This window comes from Saccostrea echinata, unplaced genomic scaffold, assembly GCF_033153115.1.
Source record: "Saccostrea echinata isolate AGI-Se365-2 ecotype Australia unplaced genomic scaffold, CSIRO_AGI_Sech_v1 ptg000012l, whole genome shotgun sequence".
Taxonomy (NCBI): Eukaryota; Metazoa; Mollusca; class Bivalvia; order Ostreida; family Ostreidae; genus Saccostrea; species Saccostrea echinata.
In genome coordinates, this window is record NW_026889761.1 from 22,728,181 (window position 1) to 22,753,659 (window position 25,479).

Consider the following 25,479-nt stretch of genomic DNA (forward strand, 5'->3'; position numbering starts at 1 on the left):
TTTTTCATTTGGGTCTGCCCAACATACGGTTGCATTGTGCTCAAAATAAATTCCATAACCACACTCCACAAAGAAAACGAAGTTTGATTTTCTATGTAATATACATTTTTTTTTTCTTAATCTTATCACCATAATCACTGCAGCTGAACTGTACAATCTGAATTTTACAACTTAAAATCAATTATTTTAAATTCTTTGTGAAATAAAATCTAATAAAGCATTATAAGCATGACAAGCTATTGTAGTAAAAGTTTGATAATATCATCGAAGTGTTTACAGTTTGAGTCTGTACTATAAAAAAGATAACATCAGCTGATCAGTGTATACATGTATGTCATGTGCGTGCTGGAATTTATCAATCTGTGTATATTCCAAATAATTTAATTGCATAAAAAAATCTTACCTTAATTCTTTTGAATCGTTCATACTTCACAGGAATGACATAGACACTATAACACATCACTGATAACTCTTTTCTTACTTGTTACGCAAATAGTCTGCCGTCAGAATTTCCTCGCAATCGCACACAAGATCTTCAGTTTAAAACTCAGAATAAATCCTTCTTTACACTAATGCTCCATATACGTAATCAGAAATGTTAATCTACACATAAGCCTAGCTGCGGATTGAATAATGCATGTCTACATACGCAATCAATGTCAAACATACAGTGCAATTTTTTGGTTCGTTGACAAATGCCGCCATGCTGGTCGAACCAAAACATTTGCGATATTTTAACTAAAGAATTACATAGGTGTTTAAAGTGACAAATATATAGGCAAATTTCAGTACCAGCATGACAGAAAGCCGTCATATAGTAATAATTGTATACATTTAGGTCATGACAAGGCATGTACGCGTTGATCAATTTTAGTTTGTAGACAACTTGTTCTTATATTTACATGAAATTCATTTCGTAAAAAAAAAGCTTTAAATAACGCATGTTTTTTTGTTTTTTTTTTTTTTTTTCATGGCAAATAAAAATATTTAGTATTCTAGATATTATGAAATAAAAATTTTGTAGCAAATGTCAACATTTTTAGCTATTTCGAAAAAGACATCTATGACGTACTGACCCCTAAAAATGGGGGCCAGCCCCTTTTTCTTTATTTCATTTGAAAGCCCTTGTTGTTCACACAACTTTTCTTCTATATGTCTTCGCAAAATGTTTTTAGTTTAAAAGTTATTAAACAAAAAGCAACAAAATTTCATGAAAAAAAAATCTTAAAATTTGCCATCAAATGACTTACAAATTTGAAAAGTTTAGCCAATGATTTTAACATCTTACACAACTACAATACGTTAGCTACATTTTCTTAAAATTTTCATACAACTATCTTACGTAGTTCCCAAGATTTCAGTCGGACAAAAGACCCTCCAAATATCAATTAAAGGGCAATAACTCTTAAATAAAGGCGAAAATAAAAAAAAATGAAAAAACTATTTTTAGGCCTTAACATAATGTTTCTTTCCTGAAAGTTTCATAAAAATCAGGCGAAAAATTTCCGAGAAATCAGCTGACAAAAATTTGCGGAAAAAAATAAGAAGAAGAAACAGTAGAATAACAGAAGGGTCTTCCGAAGCGGAAGGTCGGAAGACCCTAATTAGAAAAAGAAAACAGATAGTTGTGGTAAATATCTTTTCACTTAATATACATTTTGTTTCCTTGTTTTTAGATATCTTGTCTAAAATAAAATTACACAATATATGTCTACAGCTTGTATATCATTAAATCAATTAAAAAGTATAATTAAGGAAAATAAACATCTAGATATTAAATGTAAGAGAATAATCATTCCTTAATATCATATAAATAATTATGATAAAAAAACTTAAATTGTATTTCAACACACATTGTTAGTACTTAATTTCTTTTCTTTTTTTTAATAGACACTGAGATGCAAACTGACATGCTGATTGGTCGACACGCTGATTGGTCAATGCTTTTTCTCGCTAATCCTGATTAACAGCTCTGTTATGTAATAGAGAACCTGGCGTTCACTTTCTTGTTCCATTTCTGAAACTTTCTTCATTAAACGCGTTTGACTTAGATGCATCCGGGGTGCACTTTGGGCGAATTCATGGTCCGCTTGGTGTCAGCCTTAGCGGACCCCAAGAGAAAGTACACTCGGGATAGGTTGGAGTCCGCTTTCTGTTAGGGTTTGCCTTGTTGGTACAGTAAAACACCTTTATAACAAAGTCCAAGTGAAGTGGGGAACGGAAATTACATAGCTGTCACTAATGGACAAAAAAAGTGCTGAGAATCCTAAATTTTACTGATAATGTTTGATAATTACTGATACTCTGCTGTTCTTGCTGATAGATACTGATATTTACTGTTATTCTTACTGTTAATTTAAGTTGTTTTTTGATAAATACAGATAATTACTGTCGTCTTTACTGTTGAGTCTGATAAATACTAATAAATACCGTTGATGTGCTGTCGATGCTGAGATTTACTGATAATTACTGTGATCATTGTTCTTTAGCTGAGAAGGTGCCAAAAAAAGTTTGAGTGATTATTAATTATTTTAAAGAAAGTATTTTATCAACAAAATTCATTACAATTTACTTACTAGATAACTAGATAAATTCTAAATGAAAAAGTCACATGAAAATTATTTGTTTTCACATTTCATTATTCATTTATTTATTTTTATTTTATTATTATTATTATTTATTATTATTACATCTTAATGTTAAAATTAGATCATAAATGTTTATGTTTTCCTTTATTTTATTTTTTATGCCATCAAGAACTAGAAATCTTATGCAGTGTGATTTTCTTTCAATGAAATACGCATCTTTCATCGTTAGTGCGATGTACGTAATTACTGTTAACAGCTAGATCAATTTAAAAAATAATAATAACCCGCTTATACGTTGTCAGTCAGTTAAAAAACGAAATAAAACAAAACTTGAAATTACTCGGTTGATCTAAAACACCGTGTAAAATATTCACATGTTCACCAGGTGTAGAAGTTTCTACTTCCGTTTTGAGAATCGGGTTAAATATTAGTACGTTTTGTATTTCTTACGATATGCATAAATTTAGTAAAATTAGTAAAATTAGAAATAACCTTGTACAGAGAGTATAATATTTATTGTCCATTTCTTGTTGTGCGAGACCAATGTACTCAAAGTACACGCGACATGATTGGTTATTCAGACTGTAGCAAAAAAAAAGGGGGGGGGGGGGGGTGAAAGACTGTTAACTAAGCTGATAGGCGCAAGGTTGATTCTTTAGTTTTAAGTTCCATAAGTTATACATGTAATAATTACTAAATATCTATAATATACATGAATAAGTTATTTTAAAGAATCAAGGAACAATACAAAATTCAGCTATATTAATAACATTTATTCATGAGTGCGATCAGCATGTTTCTGACATTCATAATTCATAACAGATTTTTTTCTCGGATTCAGCGATGTGAAGTTTTCGCGTTTCTAAATTGTGAACAGTTGATGCTAAATCACTGAACCATCTTTTTAAAAAAAAAAAAAAAATCTCGTATAAATTTTCCATATTTATTTATTAGATAAAGTCGAACTCATCCTTATCAATTTCTCGTCTCCGTTTTACAGGCCCTTAAACATTGTTAACAGAGATTCAAATGAATTTAAATGTAGCACCCTCCCCCGGATATTCTTTAAACTTTATCTCAAGAATTGTTACTTTATTTAATTAATAAGTTTGTACAATGTATATAACTTCACTTCTTTTCTTTCTTTCTTTCTTTTTAAATTTGTACTGTGTCCTATTTTGCTAAACATTTTTCTAACAATTTAATTTGTCAACAAAATCGATAACAAATATTAAATTTTTTGTTCGTCCATAAAGATTGTTCCTGCTCCAAGTAGCAAGTGCATGTACAGTGTAGGTTCATTTGTTTATTATTAACATTGGTGACCACAGACGCAGAACAATAGGTAATTAGTGCCCATTATTACGCTGACCACTACATGGAATATACATGTTGTACCCCGTTCTGCCCCAGTGCCTAAGACATGTACACAATAAAGCCAAATCACGGGTTGATCTTCGATTTCTGATCAATTTAAACGTGTATACCATTCAGATCTGTGACCTTACAATATTAAAATCAATCAACTTAATAATCCATTATTTACATTTGGTAGGTCCCATTTCTTATTTTCCATTCCATAAAACTAAATTAAATGAATGAGATTTTTAAAACTTATTGAATAAAAATGTTGTATGTTGTGACTTGTGAAATTGTAAGAGACCAACATCAAAATCACATGTACACGTGTATACCATTGCACTTACACTATAATTCTGACAAATAATTTTTGATCAGCCCCCATCTGCTGGTTGCACACGTATAAACATGTAGCAGAGTTATATTCTGGGGCTATCTACGAATGCCTGCATTACGTATTCCTAAAAAAAAATAATAATAAAAATATGCCTTCATACGGAACATATTCAACCCTGTTTTCATCTTTCAATTAATTTTGAAAAAGCATAAAATTTATCAGTTTCGGGCAGATTTTCAGGGGGGGGGGGGGGGAAGAGAGATCCGAAAGACCGAGCATTAAAAAAAAATAAAAAACTATGCATATCTTTAGGAAAGAATAAAAGAAATTGCTATCATGTAAGGCCATCTTTACAAAGAAAATGACTGTTTGTCCTCTCTTGACTGAGTGAAAAAAAGGTCCGAATCAATATTTTTCTATTCTACTGGAATTTTTTTTTTTATCCCGATTTTTTCCCACCCAATAATAACTATTTCCACTTCAGTGTCTTTTAATGAAAAAAATCACCAACCTCCTTACCCAAATTCCTTGAGCCGGACTATCTTTTTTTATAAGCCTTAATGTTTTAGTATTACAGTGACTTATGTTAAAATGATATCTTCATGCAATAGGAAAATTCCATTTATTCTGCTTATAGACATACATGTACTATTTTCATAGATTCTTGGAAAACATTTGCCTTTACGCTGAAAATTTTGTTTAATCGTTAACTTTAATTATAAGTGTCAAGATTTTCACAACCGTATTGTAATTGAGATCAGTGTCATATTTTTTGTCACAAGCAATAAATATAAAGAAACATGAAATTATTGTTTTGAAAATAATAAAAAAGAAAGTAATGATTGAAGAAGGTTTTCTTAACCCTAAGCTCTATTTTAGCACCTTCACAGCTCAAGAACAATGACCACAGTAATTATCAGTAAATCTCAGCATCGACAGCACATCAACAGTATTTGTCAGACTCAACAGTAAAGACTACAGAAAATATCAGTATTTGTCAGAAACAACTAAAATTATCAGTAACAACAGTAAGAATAGCAGTAAATATCAGTATTAATCAGCAAGAACAGCACAGTATCAGTAATTATCAAACATTATCAGTAAAATTTAGGATTATCGGCACTTTTTTCGTCAATTAGTGTGTAAACGTTAATTAATTATAAGCGTGTTCCCCTTAATTACATGTATGTTTTACTATACTGTATAAAATATGACGATAAGTAATAGTTATCAAGCTCAAAAGCCATTAAAACAATACAGATATTGCAAAGGATATCAGCAAATATATTTCATTCATCTATCGTGTAATAAATTATACCCACCCAGCAGGCATTTCAACGTTGTTTCAACGTTGAAACAACGTCGTACCTCAACGTTGAAATGACGTTGAATTTTAGTTGGATTTGAAAGTTGAATGGACGTTGAAATCCGACGTTGGTTCAACGTTGATATTTTACGTTGTTTCAACGTTGAATTAACGTCTACGGACGTTATATCAACGTTGAAAAAATGTTGATATATGAGTGGTTTTGGTTGATATTTCAACACATCTTTTACTTTGTAATATATTGAAAACCTTATCAAATTTGTTTGTCGTAATCTTTAACTCTCAAATTGAATTTGCTCATCTATTAATTGAACATAGATCCATTACACACACTGGTGTGTATAATTAATTCCATGTATAACAGTAAACACATTGAAAGGAAATTTCCAATCAATTTTCTATTTATTTATTTCTTTTTACATCCATGAAAACATAATCACAATTTATTCCCATTTGTCATCACTTAATGGCAATTGCATGTCACATATGGTTCAAGTCTAGGTAAGAATTTCACAAAAGTATGAATCCGATGGAGTGATAATGTATTTTTTTAACTATTCTTGGATGGTATTGTGAGTACTCCATCGACGCGGACATGTTCTGTATACGTATTTCAAAATTCACATGATTTTAGATTGGTAAGGAAAGGACAGGACGGCTATAATTCAACATCTGCAAATAAAGAAAATACATTATTCAGCAGTAATATACATGTACAAGACTATATGTATAATTTGATCTTATATGTATGTTTAGAATAAGATTTATTCAATGCGGATGTTCAACCCACTATGTGCTTAATCCTCTGCTATTCAGAGCGTATGTGTGTCGCATTTTGAATCGTGCAAAATTTATGAAGGATCAAACGCCAAATATTTCATTAAAATTATTTTCAAAACACATTTGAGAAGCAAAAGTTGCATGTCATTGTAAAAAAAATCATTTAAATAAACGGGTACTTACATTCATTGGGGATGTAACGATCCAAAATGTGGAATAGACATCAGCGTTTCACGAGTCTAGAAAACAAAATGGCGTTCTCGATCTACACAGCTGGACAGGTTCTTTGTTTCAGTTCGCGCCAGTAATTTAATACCAAAGTGGTGAGCATGTTTTGGACATTGATAAGTTCGGACATTGAGGTTTTGAGGTCAAACCACATTCAAATAGCTACCGCGCCCTTGCATCCGATTTGTTTTTACATGCATGCATGTACTGAGTAAAATAAATGCATTTATTGTCACATCTTAATCAAACACAATATATGTAGTATTTTGTTATGAACATTCGTAATTAATTGTTCTTTTTTCAAACATGATTATATTAACAACACATTCAAATAATTATTGCATAAATGACAGCAACTATTTCGTCGGATTATCATTGGTTATACAACGTCAATCTGACGTTGAAAATAAGTTGTGATTTCAACGTCTTCTTTTCAACGTCATATGACGTTGTTATTTGGTTGATCAACGTCATCAACCAAGATCAACATATTTTCAACGTTGGTACAACGTTGTATGCCTGCTGGGCAGGAAGTAAAACCTAGCATAATTTAATGAAAATATGTCAATCGTTATTTTAGACGTCTTAGGCGCTTGACTTTAGAGATATAAAATTATACCTTTAGTGTATCGATATAGCCAAATGTTCATCTTTTTAAAGACGCTTTTGGTACGTCATTCTCGCGCATCAGATAAGTCAAAAATGTATACTAGGTATGTTCAGGGGATAAAGATCATTTAACTACGTGAACTGAAATTCATGTAAAGTGCATCAAGCCATTCAAAAAGGAGAGTTTCCTGTGACTGTTTGTATACATTAATCAAAAAGGAATTACTTTTACAGTGTTATTTGTTTTGGGTTTTTTTTTTTCTTTTCCTTATACATCATAATTTATCTTGCCATTGAAAAAAAGAAAAAAAAATGTTATTGGTAAAAAAAAAAAAAAAAAAAAAGCTGAATGCAATATATCATGCACAACCACTTTAATTTGACATTTTCCTGTTCCCTCTTAACAGGATCTTCATAAATGATATCACATACGCAACTTTGTAAGCGAAGGAAACAGAAGGTTTGCTTAGCTTAACGAAAATTAAATTGTATGTAAAATCTTCGGCAGGATTAACACATTATTAAGGCATAAAAGAAAACTTGGAAATAGTATGCCTATCTAAAACGGAAACAAAGGCTAACCCTAAGTATCTCGAACTCGGATATCTCGAATACAATCCATACGACGAAGTGATGTGGAGTCCCAAGCACTTATTATTTTAGTATTTTACTCCGAATGTTTTTTTTCGTCCCATCAAGGCCGAGATAGCAATTTCGACTGCATATAGATTTCCGCGTTTCCCTTCTAAATATCTTTAACACTGATAATGGGTACTATTCCTAAGGAGCATCTATTTCTCTAAACCTAAACCGTAAGTTTCTTTATTGCGTGCATGTGTTTCTTAAGATAGTCTTAATATCCAATAGAATTATCTCCAAAGTATTAACTTTTTTCATTCAAATGTTTAATACAGTTAGGTATATATTTGTATTTTGTTACATAAATAAGGGCAGTTGACGACTGAACAGTTAAAGTCGTCATTTTTATCATAAAATTTTTGTTGTTTAGTTACCATTAACGTCTTTTTCAAGAAAAATATCCAAATTTGGAACAGACCATGTTGTATCTTTCATATCGAGTTCAAAGGGATACATCGAATCAACGTAGAAATGAAAATGAAGATTGTTTAAAGATAAGACGTAGATATATCTAAATGTTAAATCAAAAAGCCCAAAGGAAGAGACTTCTCCTTTTCATGTAGAAGTTTTTGAATTAATTTTGCTTCATATGAATACAAAATTAAGTCTGCCAATAACGGGGAGCAATTGGCACCCGTGTAACTTCCGACAAACTTTTGAAAGGCATGATCTTCAAAAACTAGAGAGATATTGTCAATCAAAAATGTAAGCATTGAGAATGTTTTTAGCAAAATAATTTTGCAAATGACCAATGATAAGGTTAGTAAGTTTACGAGTTCCATTTATATTGAAAAAGCAGCTGTCCATGATGTCTAAAAACCTGGATTTAATTTTAATTTTGGTAAAATTTTGTGATTTCAAATTTTCTTGGAGTTCTTTGGAGTTTTTAAGTATCCGCATCTGATTAAGACCACTTCTAAAATAAATTGTTTTCAGTACTCCTGAAGTTTCTCTTCCACTGCTGTTTATATTTTACTGAGGAGTAAAGAAAGAAGCTTGGCGGAACATTTACAGGAACATATCTCTGTTTGTAAGAATATGAGTCAGACAAACTCCCACAGGTATTTTATTTTCTTTCTTTTTTTTTTGTGAGGGAATGACAAATTGTTGTCCGAAAAATTAAATTCGAAAGATTATAACTAATAATGGTGTAGCATGTGTTAAATTAACATTTGGAGACTTAAAGATGAAATATATGAAGATAACGAACAGTATTCAGGCTCAAAAGTCCATCAAACAATACAAAATAGGAGCAGAGCAAACACGGATCTCCAAACATCAGAGGTAGGATCAGGTGCCATGGAGGAGTGAGCATCCCCTGCCGACCGGTCACACCTGCCGTGTGCTCCTTGTCATGATCTGGAAATAACGGAAAAATCCATCGACAATTCAGTGTGTAAATAATGGCTTAACAATTTGTATGAAAAGCGTCAGTCAGCATTTGACTCAATGATAAATTGTATTTGCTGACAAGGTCATTGTATCGACCATAGTACTTACAAAATGATGACTTTAAACGAGACAGCTGATATTCTTGTTTCAACAACTTGTTTGTCAATAATTTACCTCGTTTTAGAAAGCGTACATACGTAGAGCATGCTCTTGCGTATCGAATCAACTGAGAGATATAAACCCCGTATGCAGGTGATGAAGGAATATTGCTGCATAAGTAAGGGAAGATAAAAGTTGAAATACTTAAACAAATTCTTAATATAATCTGAGGATCAGATAATTATCTATTTGAACTTGATTTACCGAAATCAATAAATTTTAATTGCATTACGAGTAACAGACCTAAATTAGAAAAAAAATAAAAAGTTCGATAACTTAAAGACAGCTGATTAAAAAACTCATAAGCGTGACTTGACATTTGAGGCATAAACTCTGTAAAAATAACGGCATATTTTTCATTGAGATATTTAAAATTGCAATCGAAAAGTAAACATTTATGTATGACAGTTCATATCATATTCGGGAAAATCGATGCTAAAACAATTCTAAATACATAGTACGTAATAATAAGCCAATCACTTTTCAGTAACTGATATAGGTTTTGATATTTATATTTGGTGACTGAAAGACCAACATTGCAAATTTTTACAGGTAGGCAGCAGGTAGCTTTAAATACAAATTACGACATGGGCGCTCTTTGGGCTATTTATTTAATTTTTGTCTTCTTTGCGGTGTCTCAGTCTACCATCATTTCGCGGAAATACATCACGAAACTGGAATTTGATGATAAAAAATCAAGTGATGAACTCTTGAAAGAATACAATTCTACATCGTCGATTGAGTGTGCAACACTCTCTCAAAGGGAATGTAGTTTCTATGGATTTAATTCTCAGATGAAGAAATGTCGTACCCACAAGAAGATTTTCACATCTGAGATGTCTAATGAGGCCGGTTGGAGATACTATTCCCATGACTGTATGTATAACTGTTATTTTTCTTCGTTTGCCACAAATCACATAAACGTCATTAGTTTTTATCGCACTACTTTTAGAAAGAAGAGGTTTATCAATATTTACTATGCACGATATTATTTCTTCCTGAGACAATACTCTTTCATGTGGAATAATCAATTATATTTTCAACATAATTAATTCTAAGTAATAGTCCTATCTGTTTAGGTGGAATTATATTTTGTTATTCCAATATATTTTTTTTTCTATTTTTGCTTTCTTTTAGCATTATCTTTTATTAAAAGTTTCGACTTCTACTGTGAAGGAAATACTAACGAAAAAGATCAAAGTTTACATCTTGACAATACATTAATGAAATTCATTTTTGGGATAATAACACTGTAACATTCTTAACCATAAGGATTCTGCAGATTGTTTTGACTAAAAAATAAAAACATAGATGCACTTCAAACTAGTTTCTCGAAATTGCTATCTTGCAATAACTGCTCTGAAAGCTGAGATGGGATCCCCGCGCTATGGACCACTAAGCACTCTGTCGCTCAGTATATTTAAAAGAAATATTAGATTAAAGATTTAAAGCATTTGTTAAACCAAAATGGTTTTAGGTAATGAGGAACAGTTTAACAAAATCTATATTGTAGTTCACAACTTAACTTCAGCAATTAACATTAATTTATCTTTCAGGTATAATGTATCCTCTTACTGCCTGTATATATACATAACATGATTACAGATTTTTTTTTCTGCTCTAGTTCCCGCTTCGGTTACTCCCATTGACTGTAAGGATCTTCATGCAGATGGTCACACTAAATCAGGAGTGTACAACATTTATCCCTATGGCACCATTACCAGTCCTGTCAGAGTTTACTGCGACATGGAGACGATGGACGGAGGATGGACGGTATGTTATATTATTTCAAAGTTAGGTTGCATTATATAATTCGAACACTTTTAGTTTATATCATCAGAAATTGATCATACAATTGTTTGAAGCAATGATTTGTATTGTTATACATGCTAACTTTTATAGGCAATCCAAAAACGTGTCAGTGGATCCCTGAGCTTTGACAGGAACTGGACGGAATATAAGAATGGTTTCGGTTCACCAGAACAGGATATGTGGGTTGGTAAGTGTAAATCACTTTCAAGTAAAGACTTTCACCCGCTTCAAAATTTGACAAAATTTCTTTATTGTGGCAGATAAGAAGATGGAAGCGCATCATAGATACGATTTTGAGACTGGGTAATATTTTTTCGACAATATTGACTTATCGTGTGTAGTTGGTATCTTAAATAATAAGAAAATAATGAAAGCAAGAGGTAAAAACCACTAAGTGGCATGGTCTTAAAAAGACGAAAATTACCACGACTGTCTAAAGCTTAGAAAAATAATTTGATTTTTCATTAAGGTATATTTATATTCAAAAAGAATTAATTGTATGCAATAAACTTTTATGTTGATTTGAAATATATCTTAATGCAGGAAATGATTTAATCCATCAGTTAACAAAAGAAAACAACTCATTCCTTTATGTGTCCATCACTCTCCAGAATAGTACAACGCTGTATGAAATGTACGATCGATTCTTGATCTTCAATGAAGCAGAGAATTACAAACTCATTCTTGCAGGATCCGCCACGGGAACCTTAGGTAAGTGTGTTTAAGCTAAGTTCTTAAAACTAGGTTCAAATCAAGTGCACCATCATATACTTCTCTGCATAGAAAGTTTATTAAGTTGTTGAAAAAAAGACAAAGATACATTGTTCTCTTACATTCTGTAAATATCTTTGATTCCGTGTTTACTAAACGTCTTTTTATATTTCACAATATTATTTGTAGGTACAATTCATGAATTCAGCGGACATTGAATTAGTCATTGTTAAGTAATTTTAAATTATATATCCTAAAAACAAAGAAAATTATGCTAAATTATTTATAACTAGTATATCCAGTCACTACCTTTGATCCGCCATTGTTTTTCAGCAAAGGTTTCTTGATGATTTTCAATAATTCATATTTTTATCTACAACGGAATAAAAATTTTACATTGCGTATTTGATATGTTATATCGACACGTTCACGAAAGCTTGATGTTCAAAGAAAATTATTTGATCGGGAACGTAGTCAAGTTAAGGACAGCCAAATTCAAAACATCTCAGCCAATACCTATTCTATATTAGATAAAAATTCTAATATTTTAAAACATTTACAGGTACATCATTTCTTACCTTGTTATCATTTTGAATGATTTGCTTCATATTGCATTTTATACATTTTAAAGTCACGGTCTCTAACAGATATCCATTTTTAATATATTCATTTTTTTAATATTTCCAATGACCTTTACCAACGCGGGTATGTTAAGTCTACACCCATGGATATCCTACTTGCCTTTATAATATGACGTCATAGTAAGCTGTACGACGTGAACTCTAGAAATAATGATTTCTTTATATCTATATCTAAAGTTTAATTTAAGGTCCAAGAAATGAATGGAATCATTCAAAACATAATATAAACTAAATCTTGTCGTTTTTGGGTGGTATGAATAGCTAATTAGCCCCTTCACGGTAACTGTGCTAATACTCTTTTGCAGGGCAAAATAATAACGTTTGGCGAAGTTTTTTTTTTTTTTGAGAGATAATTAAATGACGTATATTAAACAATTACTTTTACGTCATATTCCACCAAACTATATCATTTTGCCCTGCAAAAGAGCAGTGCCGCAGTTACCGTGAAACGGTCTATTATTTAGCACGGGGGTTAAATACCAAACCCATGACGTCATAACTATTGATCAAATATTTGCCGAGAGAAATTAAACGTACGAGAATTCATGTAAACAAAATGGGAGTTTTAAAGCATATACCGTGAATGTTATGTGTGATTCATAAGGAATTAAAGATGAAGAATTAGGTACGCTGATATATTCTTATCATGTTTTTTTATAATGAACACAGGCAGTGCTTTGAAATCCCGATCACCCTTTCCTCTGTCGCTCTATGTCAACAAAGATGCAAAAGTTCAACACTACGCCGCATACTTTGAAACATAATTTTTGTTTGTATCGAAAGTTTGTATTCTATAGTATTTGGAATATGCTGCTAGAATCGTGTGGTTAACATGAATTGATAACAATTCCTTGATCGTATGTATAAAATGTAAAAAATTCGGTAAGGTTTCATGCGAAACTTTTGAATATTTTTTTTCTGTGTTGGGAGAGTAGGATTCTAGCAGCACTTTTCATAGCCCAGTGATGTTTTTACATAATTATTTTCACTAAAAGAAATGAATTATCTCTAGGGTAGTGTTGAACTTTTCACTTTTTCATTAAGGCAATTTTTCTATTTATAGACGTCACGTGATGACGTCGTAGTGCAGTGCTTCTTTTAGCCTAAGACTCAATGAGGTCTATATAATGGATAATAATAGTAAATGTTTTATCTATGGCTTTTCCGATTTATCAATGTTATATTTTACGAAAAAGTCTAAATTCGCCGAAATATGATCTGGGTACTGCCTTAACATACCTGCGAAAAAATTATTTTGTTATTATAATCATACTTTAAAAGTGTAACATGTCTGGGATTTATTGTTCCATTGGAAAGGATGTTATATGAATTGCACAGCGTTTTGTATTGTATTGTGCATAAATATTATCGCTAATTACAGAAGTCAGCACGAAAAGCCGTCTATCTTAGATGTACTTCAGTATTATTGACAATAAGATTAATGTGATATATTTACATTCCACATGTATTTTGCTTATAAAGTGTGAGGAAAAGCTACGGCATTCAAAACATCATAACACGGACAGGGCGGTTTAAGGAGGTTCGATCCTGAGCTTTTGAGCAGATTTTGGTCTGGACCTTTATTTATAAAATTCTGCATCAGTTTTAAGTTCAAACATTAAATCTAGATTCAACAATGCAAATTAAACTATATCCAATGAAAAAACCGCGATTAAATTCCATTCAAATAAGATTAAGCCAGGAACTGTATTTTGTGGCGGAAGGTTTTTTTAGGAGAAAATGATCAATATTTCCCTTTTGAAATATATACAGTACTGTTAAGTTTAGATTCCTATTTTTCCATGCTGGTTGCACACAGAGCTGTTTTTTGCAGTGAAATGTTTTGTGCTGGTTCTGAAATATCTGTTAAATTATTTCTTATGAATTCTTTCATTATATTGTGACAAATATAGTTAATATATTCTGAAAGTCCAGGAAAAAATTTAGCCAATTTTAACATAAAATTAACACTTATTTAGTAATACCTGTAAATTTACATCATAGACTCCCACTTTTGTTTTTCTTTTCTGAATATATAAGATAACTTTAATCAATCTGCCTAAATTCAGCAAAAGTTTAAGACTTTAAAATAATTTTCTTGCTTGTTAAATTTTTAATGCCAGAGAAATCACACTTTTTGAGTGCAGAAAGGTCAAATAATTCATTATGCGAAGCAATTTGAAATTTTTTCTTAGTCACAATTTTAAAGTGTCTTTTTTTAAGTAGACTAATAGTTTATTTTGTCCCATGATTTATTTGGATGAAAACATTAAAGGGAAAACGTCGAAGATGTGATTTTTGATTAAGACACACATTTCAGTGCAAAAAGGTCATATTAAATGTACTGTGGCGCCAAAAGAAGCATATTGACCCCCATTTTTTGTTTTGATTTTTAATTAAGCTATGTGTGAAGAAACTAAAAATATACTTGACAAAAAAAGCTTAAGACTTTAAATATCAGGGGCCCGTTTTACAAAAGAACTTACAACTAAGACCAAAAACTTTATTTGATTGTAAAATTTTGCAAAATGAATGATTCTGTTTAAAATTACTAGGATAAAAATATCTATCTACATTCCTTTTAAAAAGATTAAAATCATTTTCAATTTAATGTAAATAAGAAAGTTATAAGCAGAATTAAATTTTGATCTTAGTCGTTAGTTCTTTTGTAAAACGGGCCCCAGGATCCAACCTCGTTAAAGCTTAAAGTATTCGATTTATTTTGACGTCACAAACGTTGAAAGCCCGTGAAAGTGTTACTTCATAAGTGAAAATCAAAATTCACGCTAACATTGAACAGAACTGTTGCAATGTCTCTTCCATTAATTGTAATTTACCCTAAGGATAATACAGGGATTTTGAAACTGAAATCAAATTTGCAGTCAAGCCAAGGGGTTAAAAATGTAAATGTAAACGCTAACGCGCGTTACTCAATATGTTTGCACACATCGTTGCAGTTATGAGACTAAATCTTACATAAAATAATGATTCAATGCTTAAATCAATCAATCAATGATCTCTGTGATGTAGTTTCTGTAATTCTACATAAAATAATGGTTCAATACTTAAATCAATCAATCAATTATCTCTGTGATGTATTTTCTGAAATTCTACATAAAATAATGGTTCAATACTTAAATCAATCAATCAATTATCTCTATGATGTATTTTCTGAAATTCTACATAAAATAATGATTCAATGCTTAAATCAATCAATCAATGATCTCTGTGATGTAGTTTCTGTAATTCTACATAAAATAATGATTCAATACTTAAATCAATCAATCAATTATCTCTGTGATGTATTTTCTGAAATTCTACATAAAATAATGGTTCAATACTTAAATCAATCAATCAATTATCTCTATGATGTATTTTCTGAAATTCTACATAAAATAATGATTCAATGCTTAAATCAATCAATCAATGATCTCTGTGATGTATTTTCTCTACAGGTGACAACATGAGAAGTCGTGATCAGTATTATAGATTAATTCTATAGGTGACAGTATGAGAAGCCGTGATTTGTCTTAGATGTACCTCAGTATTATTGATTAATTCTACAGGTGACAGTATGTTAGATACTGGTAACCCTAACAAAGATCTGTCAAGGATGTACTTTACAACCCAAGACAGGGATAATGACAGAAATACAAGTAACTGTGCTAAAACTCAGGGAGGAGGCTGGTGGTTTAAGAGATGTCACCACGCCTTTCTCAACGGTCCCTGGTACCCGGTATACTGGCGCAGACCTTGGTATCCTACATTAAGGAATGGGGCATCTGTGAGGGGGACGATGATGTTGATCAAACGTCACTAGGTAAACAACACTAAATCTTAATAACCAATATTTACTTTTTGGTAATTCCTTGAACATTTTAAACGGTTAATAGAAAATTGTGAAGAGTTATAAAAAGTTCCATTTTATTTCTCTGAAACATTATTTCATTCTTTTAATTCTTTTTATGCCCCTGGATCGAAAGATCCCGGGGGTATATTGTTTTTGTACTGTCTGTCTGTTTGTCTGTTTATCTGTTTGTCTGTTTGTCTGTTTATCTGTTTGTCTGTTTGTCTGTCTGTTTGTTGTCAACTTCAACCTTACCCATAACTTTTGATTGGTTGGAGCTACGACTTTCATATTTCACATGTGTATTCCTTGTGACAGGACCTTTCTTTGGGTATCATTATATTTGACCTTTTGACCTTGACCTTGGAGTTTGGCCCACTTTTGCAAAATTTTATGAGACTTTAACCTTGGCTATAACTTCTGAACAGTTGGTGCTTGGGGTCTCAAACTTCACATGTGTATTCTTTGTGACAAGACCTTCCTTAGGAAACCAACAGTTTTGACCTTTTGATCTTGACCTTGGAGTTTGACTTACTTTTGAAAAACTTTAACCTTGGCTATAACTTTTGAACATTTGGCGCTTGGGGTTTCAAACTTCACATATGTATTCCTTGTGACTAGTCCTCCCTCCGGATACCAACCAATTTGACCCTTTGTCCTTGACCTAGGAGTTTGACCTTCTTTTGAAAAACTTTAACCTTGGCCATAGCTTAATGATTGATGGTAGGGATTTCATACTTCACATGTGTAATCCTTGTGACATCACCTTCCCTTGATACAAACCACTTTGACCTCGACCTAGGAGTTTGACCTACTTTTGAAAAACTTTAACATTGGCCATAACTTTTGAATGGTTGGTGCTAGGGCTTTCATACTTAACATATGTAATTCTTGTGACAAGACCTTCCTTTGGATACCAACCACTTTGACCCTTTGACTTTGACATAGGAGTTTGAGCTACTTTCAAAAAATTTTAACCTTGGCCATTACTTTTGAATGGTTGGTGCTGGGCTTTCATATTTCACATATGTAATCCGCGTGACAAGACCTTCCTTTGGATACCAACAACTTTGACCTTGACTTTGACGTTTTACTTACTTTTAAAAAACTTTAACCTTGTCCATAACTTTTGAACAAATGCAGCTAGGGCTTTCAAATTTCACAGGTATATACCTCGAGACAAGACCTTTCTTTGGGTACCAACTTTTTTTTATCTTTTTGCCTGGATTTTGACTTGCATTTGAGAAACATTAACCTTCGCCATAAGCTGCCATACAGGGGCATCAGTGTTTCACAAACACATCTTGTTTTTTTTTTTTTTATTTTCAACAGATCAATATCTAATGAAGTAGAAATCACAGATTGAAGAAAACGGATCAATCAGATGAAACATTTCAAAAGAGACAATTTCAAATTCATCTTGATCATGGGGTTCTATTTATTCTTTTTTGAAATAATGTTTTACATCAAGTATAAACATTATATTTTTGAGGTGGTTTTGTGGTTGAAGTTGAAGTATTTCCTGAAGCAATAAACTTTTTTTAGTTTTCTATACTAAATGTACTTAGTAAAAGTTGTACATTGTATGTTTTGTAATAAATTGGAAATTAGAAATATTTCGTTTTTATTTACAAATTCTGCCACTTTAAGTTCCTTGGTTGATATTTAGAATGAAGATTGCTCGTATTACAGTGAAAAATATTTTATCCGACACTTCGATTGTCCGTTTCCATTTAATGTGAATTTCGACATTCAACTTCATACCTATTTCTACTAATTCCCATGTTCTTCACACAGTACAATCCGACATCGTATCTATTCCGACACAAAAGGTTTCACTATTTTAAATATTTCTTTATAACATTATTTGATATTCATGTTCTGCAGAACAACATATCCAAGATTATGTTTCTCTATCGAGATACCCCCTCCCATCTTTAGCATCCATGAAATATTCTGAAAGGATGAGCAGATATAATTAATTAATCTATTAAGCAATAATTGCTTTGGTGGATGCTCTTGTTCCATTCAAATTTTGTGGAAAAGATTGAAACTTAATATACGACGGAAATAGTACTTCTCATTCAAATTGATACAAAACAAATTCTACTGTTTATATATTGATATCATTCTCTAGCCAGATTTGTCTTTCCCGCTATCCTTCCACATACGCCTCTGTCAACACTTGATATACAAGAATTTTTGAAAAATTGTAAAATGAAAAATTAGAATAGTTTAAATCATATTATTTAATAGTAAAAAGGAATCGATCGTCCTCTTAAATCATTTTCCCCTTAGTTTTATTTTTTATTTTTTTTTTATTCAACTAAATAGTTCTTTTAAAACCAATGATATAAATCGTTGTAAGGGATGATAGATTTAAAATAAATGATAAAATTTCATTTTTATTGATATTTACACTTAGTAATTTATTTTTATTTGAATTTTTTAAAATTCAGTTATTAATACGTGTACAAGAATCTTGTGCAACGAGCATTGACAGAGGTGTTGGGAGCGCCGACGAAGACAACTCTGGATAGAGGATGATATTGATATGGCTTAACCTTTTACATATCAGAAGAAACGTAATGGTGGCAGATTCGTGTGCCTGACAGGTATTGCCTATTTATTGTGGGTATGTTATGAGGTAAAAGATCAAATAACCACGTTTTCTAAAGGTCAGTATCACATTTTGCTAAAGGTAATCATTTTAAAAGAAAAGTAGAGTTTTTCCGCTTTGTGTGTATTAGATCCGTCATTGAAGATTTATTTGAACAACGTATTTTTTTCGGGATGAAACACCAATAGATAAACATTCTTTATTACGCAGTTTCTGAATGTCAGATTTCAAAAAAACAAAAAAAGAGAGAGAGAAATTAGACTATATTTTGGTATTAAGGTCAGACGATACATTCCTCAAATATCGGTTTTGTATACCTTCGAATTATGTGGAAAATATTCAAAATTTTAATTACAATCTGATTTCTAAACTGGTTTCTAATTGTCTTTAAAAAATGAAACACCAAAATATGTGTTATTGGCTAATTAAGTTTTTTCCAAAGGGATTTTATAGGAAAAACATCCTTTGGTATCTCGCAAAAATGCCTGGTAAGGTACCTCAATTTTTTGCGAGTAAACATGTTAAAGTAGCAATACTTCAATGACAAAATCTTAGAAAAAATTATATGTTATTGAGGAACGTATTGTCTGTCCTTAATAGTCCAAAAACGAGAACAGGTTTCAAGGAGATAATGTAAAAAAAAATATGATAAAACTTATTATGTTATTGTTAGAAGAGATTTGATTGGTTAACAATCTGGGTGTATGTTCCCTACATCAATCTGAAGTCGTGTAGTGATAATGAGACGTCAGAATATACATTCTGTCTAAATGCTAGCCAAAAAAAAAGCACAAAGCTAAAACAAAGAAAAAAAAAATTAAAAAGTAACTATTGCAATACCAACACCTCGAGATATTCTTACAAACTCAATGAAAAATATAAATTTTATTAGAAAAAAAATCATTACTTTTTTCCACATTTCATTCAAATGTACTCTAGCAAACATTAATCATATTGAAAACAATATTAAACCATAGAGATCGTGTGTATTTTGTGATTGAAAGTTGTACAAAAAATATTTTTCCCCTTTATATTTTTTAAAATATAATTTATTTTCGTTTTCAGATCATCTTTACCAGTTCATTAGAATCTGACATAAATAATGCATATCTTAAATCGACTAGATTGTTGTACGAATTTGTTTCCAGAGATTTCGTCATAAATCATAAATATAACACCATTTTTGATCTCACCTTAAGAATATTTGTGTGAAGATTTAGATTCTTTTAGATCCTTTTTTTATGGTCTGATAAAAGATTTTGTTTAAGTTAGATTTTTTTTCTGGAGATCGCCCTTTGATCTTTTTCTGTACCTTTTTCAAAGTATTAATTTCAAGGTAAAGAAAAATTATTTTATTTAATCGACATTTTTAATTGATTGTATTCAACATTAACATTCATGGTATTACATAAAAAAAATGACATACAATGACATCCGGTTATAAAATGCACATGAGGGAAAAGACAGGGACCACAATCCTTGGTCAAAGTCAAGAGAGAGGAGACAGGGGCCACAATCCTTGGTCAAGGTCAACAGGGGTGAGACGGATAACACAATCATTGGTCAAGGTCAACAGAGAGGACAAAGGGACCACATCAAGAGAGAGGAGACAGGGACCACAGTCCTTGGTCAAGGCCAACAGAGAAATTCCATCTTTACAAAGAATTCTATAGAATATTTTTATTTTTAGTTTTGACATTAACCTTCTCTTGATACCAAACTACAAATTCTACTTTGACAATAAAGGGTTATCTCTCTTGTGTTATTGTGACAGCTCATGACAGCTCAAGACTTCATATATATATATATATATATATATATATATATATATATATATATATATATATATATATATATATATATATATATATATATATATATATATATATATATATCAGACTAGTTTTCCTTAGAAGATATCTTTTATTTTCAATATCGATTAGATCATGAAGATAATTACCTATGAATTTCATCTCCAATATTTCGTTGGATCATCGGATTGGATTTGTTGATGCTGCATTTTCTGTTGTCACCACTGAAGTATAAACCTCTCACATCTTCTTTATAATCACTTTCAATTTTAATCCAATTTGGCGCAAAAAAAAACTTTAATGAGGAAATTTTCACATAAAAGACAATGCCCCCTCCAAGGAAATTAGCTAGAAAAAGCTATAATTGGGTGATGGTCATTTAAAAATTAAATCCTCAAGACCCACTAAATAAGAAAATAATGAAACTTATGTGAAAGCTTTCAAACAGTTGATCTGCAGCTTTTGAAACAATTATCCTCAATAGGGTAGGATCAGAAAGGAGGAATTAAGGTTAATATTGCATATACACATGTATGGAGTACATAGGGAAAACTTTCAAAAACCTTTTTTTTTCGAATAAAGCTTGCAGGTCCATGTTATGATACTGCATTATTTGGCGGGTATGGGTCGTAAATTTTTTTATGATTTTCAGTTTTTTTTTTATCTCGGAAAAAAAACTCATTTACTTTCAACCAATTTTGGTGTATAACATGAAACAAAACTTTGTACCTCTTGGGCCCAATGGTTAGGCAAAAACCTTTAAAATTAATGCTAGTTTCTATATTCTTCTAAACAACTGGACATGAAGCAGTCGCATTCTTGTCATTATTGTTACATGCGTATAAGTAATTCGCTCTTCGCAAAAACTGTTACATCCATGGTCCATGGTTCAGGAATCTGGCTCCAGGACAAGGTTGGCCATCTATTTAAATTTTGTTATATTTTAAAATCCTTTCATTTATTCATGGAAATTTAGCAGACACACTGTCTATTTGAGTTGCAAAATTCATGGCTCCCTGGCTCATAGTTCAGACCGAAGGGTTTAGTCAAAGTTGATAATTTATCAATGGAAAATATTTTCTTTACCTAGCTGAAAAACCATGTAAGTGTTTACATAACTATATTACGTTCCTCACTCTTTAACAAAATTGTACAATTCATGCTACAATGAATCCGGCCTAAAGATGGGGCGTAGTTTGGCATACATTAAACACACTACATAATTAAAAATACACAATTTAAAATTTTTGCTTAAAAGAAGCTGATTATATAACTAGCATGAGGGTTTTATGCTTGACCAGAATTGTAATTTCGAAGACCCCCCCCCCTCCCACGGCCCAGGGACCAAACTCCAGAGTGGTATTACGTGGGACAAATGTTGATATTTTGTTACATCTTTAAAATTATTTTTTTATACAAAACTTACAGACTGTTTGCATGATTTTAATTAACACTCAGCCCTTCGCCAATAGCTAAAGTGAAAAATGGAGATAACGAACAGAAAATTAAGCTCAAAAGGCCATTTAAAAATACAGTAGAGCAAACACAGACCTCTCATAATCACCAAAGGTGGGATCAGGTACCATGGAGAAGTAAGCATCCCCTGTCGGCCCGTCAAACTCGTCGTGTACTCCTTGTCATGGTCGGGCAAACGGAAAAATCCGTAGACAATTCAGTGTTTAAGGAATAGCCTAACAATTAGAATTATCAGTCAGCATTCGACTTTTTTTATAGATTGTATTTGTTGACAAGGTCATTGTATTGATCTTAGAACTTGCGAAATGATTAATTTAAACAAGACTGTTAATATTCCTGTTTCAACAACTTGTTTGTCAATAGCGTGCATTGTTTTAGAAATTGTTCGTACGTGGAGCATGCTTTTGTGTATCGAATCAACTGGTAGATATCAACTCCATATACAGGTGATAAGAGTATATTACTACAAAAGAAAGGAACGTTTATGAATATAAAAGTTGACGTCATACTCTGTGGTATCTTTTATTTCAAGTTCACTGGGATATATTGAGTCAGCATATGAATGGAAGTATCTAATGATAATTGATAATACGTCGTCGATATATCTTATTGTTGAGAGCAAATGTCTCCTTCTTATCATGTATTAGTTTTTAAATACAATCTCTTTCATTTGAATACAAAAAAGGTCTGCTAATAAAGGGGCACAATTGGTACCCATGGAAATTCCGACATAAATATTGTTAATCAGAAATTCAAGCTTTTTAATATCTACTTCAATCGCCGAAATATGGCTAAAATATTGCCGACTCGGCATTAAACAATAACAATCAATCAATATCTACTTCAGATTATTTGTGTGTTTAATCCGAATGATTTAAAAAAAATAATTTTGCAAATGACCGATGACAAGGAAAATAGTTTTATGACTTCCTTTTTCATTGAAAAAGTAGTATGGTGTCAAAAAGATTGGACTTTATTTTGTCGTGGGGATTGGTTGTATAAAGCGTTGAAAAGTCGTTATTAATTTTATTGATTTTGATAAAAGTTTGTGATTTCAATTTTTCTAATAGTTCCTTGGATTTTTTAAGTATCTACATCTGATTTACACCACTTCTGAAAGATACTGTTGTACAGTACTCCTGAAGTTTCTCCTTCACTGCTGTTTATATTTGAATGAGCAGTACAGAAAGAGGCTTGATAGAATATTAATTAAAAAAAGAGGCTCTGTAGAACATCTACTGAAAGCCGCTATATATCTTTGTTTGTAAGGATTTTATGAGGTTAAGGAATCCAGTATACATTTAGATTATTGGGAATATTTAAAATATTTAAAATTGACGCATGATTTCGAAAAAATTCTTCCTTAGAAAGGGAGCAGCCATGGTTATAAGTTGTATTACCAGTTCCTCTAAAATACAGTTACACAACTCCAAGGAACTGTTAGAAAAATTGAAATCACAAACTTTTTCCAAAATCAATAACATCAATACTGTAACATCAATAACGACTTTTCAACGCTTTATACAACCAATCCCCACGACAAATGAGCATAGCAAACAAAGACAATGTTACCTGCTTTGTCAGCCGGGACCAGTACATACTTATCTATCTAGTTCTTTTTTTTTCCACTTCTGAATCATTGAAGATAGAAGGATAGCTGGCCTTCATATTGCCCCTCAATGGCTTCATACTTGACCCTTTGCCTGGCGTAGTCTTCCACAGTATTCATGATAGTTATGGCAATATGACGACAGTTGAAAGGTCGGGGTTCCCTAAGTTTTGCTCCTTTTAAAATAAGTGATTTAAGGTCGTCATTATTAACTATATTTATGTCACCAGTAATGACTTGTCCAGCAGGACTATATTTATATGGTGTAGTGGAACATAAACACCTTGGGGGGTATGTTTTCGATGCTCGATATATAAGCACTGTAGAGTTGTTTTGCAATTGAAACAATAGTCGATGTATTTTTGTAAGAAATACAAGTTGTGGACTTCAACTATAGGAAACGATTCTTAACATTAGGATTTCATTTTTTAAACCTAAAGCTATATATGAAAGAATGTTAAATTACGAGTAGTAATATTTTTTGGCCTTTATTCTACTGAAAAATAAAGGTGAAAACTTTTCCACTTGTTACTTTTCTTACCCGCTTATCGTTTTTGATTTTTTTGGTTTTATGAAGCCCACTGATGTAAACAGAGCATTAGACTAATGTATTTTTACCATATTTTCTGATTTCGTAGTTCAGTCAATTCAGTTTGAACGAGTCGTTAATAAGGCACGGCAACTCAAAACGGGGGCTTTTTATCGGAGGATGATCCTGATGGATATCCTATATAAAATTACGCTTAAATTAAGCTACAACTTCGATTACATACTCTGCATCAAACCTTTAGAAACAAAAAAATATTTCGCTGTTTAATAGACATATACGACATTCCAAAAGGATTCCATCGTCATTTAAAAAAAGTTAATAAGTCGTTTTTTATTCCAAGAAAAATCGCAATAATGCAACATAAAATAGAATAATTTATTAAAAGTGACCTTTTCTGATATGAATAAAAATTTTGATTAAGCTTATAATATTCTGTTAAAGAAAGATTATGACACTTATATGGGGAATATCCCTAATGTGAATCCCCAAAATAAACACGGGGCCGGTGGTATTGAAGTCCATGATAAGCGTGAACCACTAAAAATGTCAGCGTCTTTGAAGTTTCGTTTTCCCCGATCCGAAACACACATATTGCTGTAAAAACGATATAGCAATAGAATCTCTGAGTTTATGACATGATCGTATTCTTCTATAAATATATATATATATATATATATATATAAAGAAGAAATGTTGAGCCCAGAGCAAATGAGATTGATACGATGCCGATACTTTGTGCAGACACGGTTTGACTCTACAATACCGAATTTTGAAATAATCGGTATGTAGTAGTAAACAGTACAGTCCGTGATCAGTTTGCAAATCCATCCATCATTTGCGAGACTACAATTTTAATATTAATGTTCTTTTTAACAGATAATAAAACTTTTGGAATTATATTCTTTCAGAAAAAATAATATAATACAATTCACACTGGAAAAATAAACAGGTTTGTTTGTATACGATGATAAGTACTGATCTTTG

At 31.5% G+C, this 25,479-nt stretch overlaps 1 long non-coding RNA gene across 1 annotated transcript; it reads right to left on the bottom strand.

The window, feature by feature from the left end:
* Positions 1-6,001: 6,001 nt before the first annotated feature.
* On the bottom strand, positions 6,002-6,644 carry LOC133185557 (uncharacterized). Its single transcript, XR_009720922.1, has 2 exons — positions 6,575-6,644; positions 6,002-6,283 (listed from the first exon to the last, which is right to left on the bottom strand). It is a non-coding gene; the product is annotated as an uncharacterized LOC133185557 (long non-coding RNA).
* Between the last annotated feature and the right edge of the window lie 18,835 nt (positions 6,645-25,479).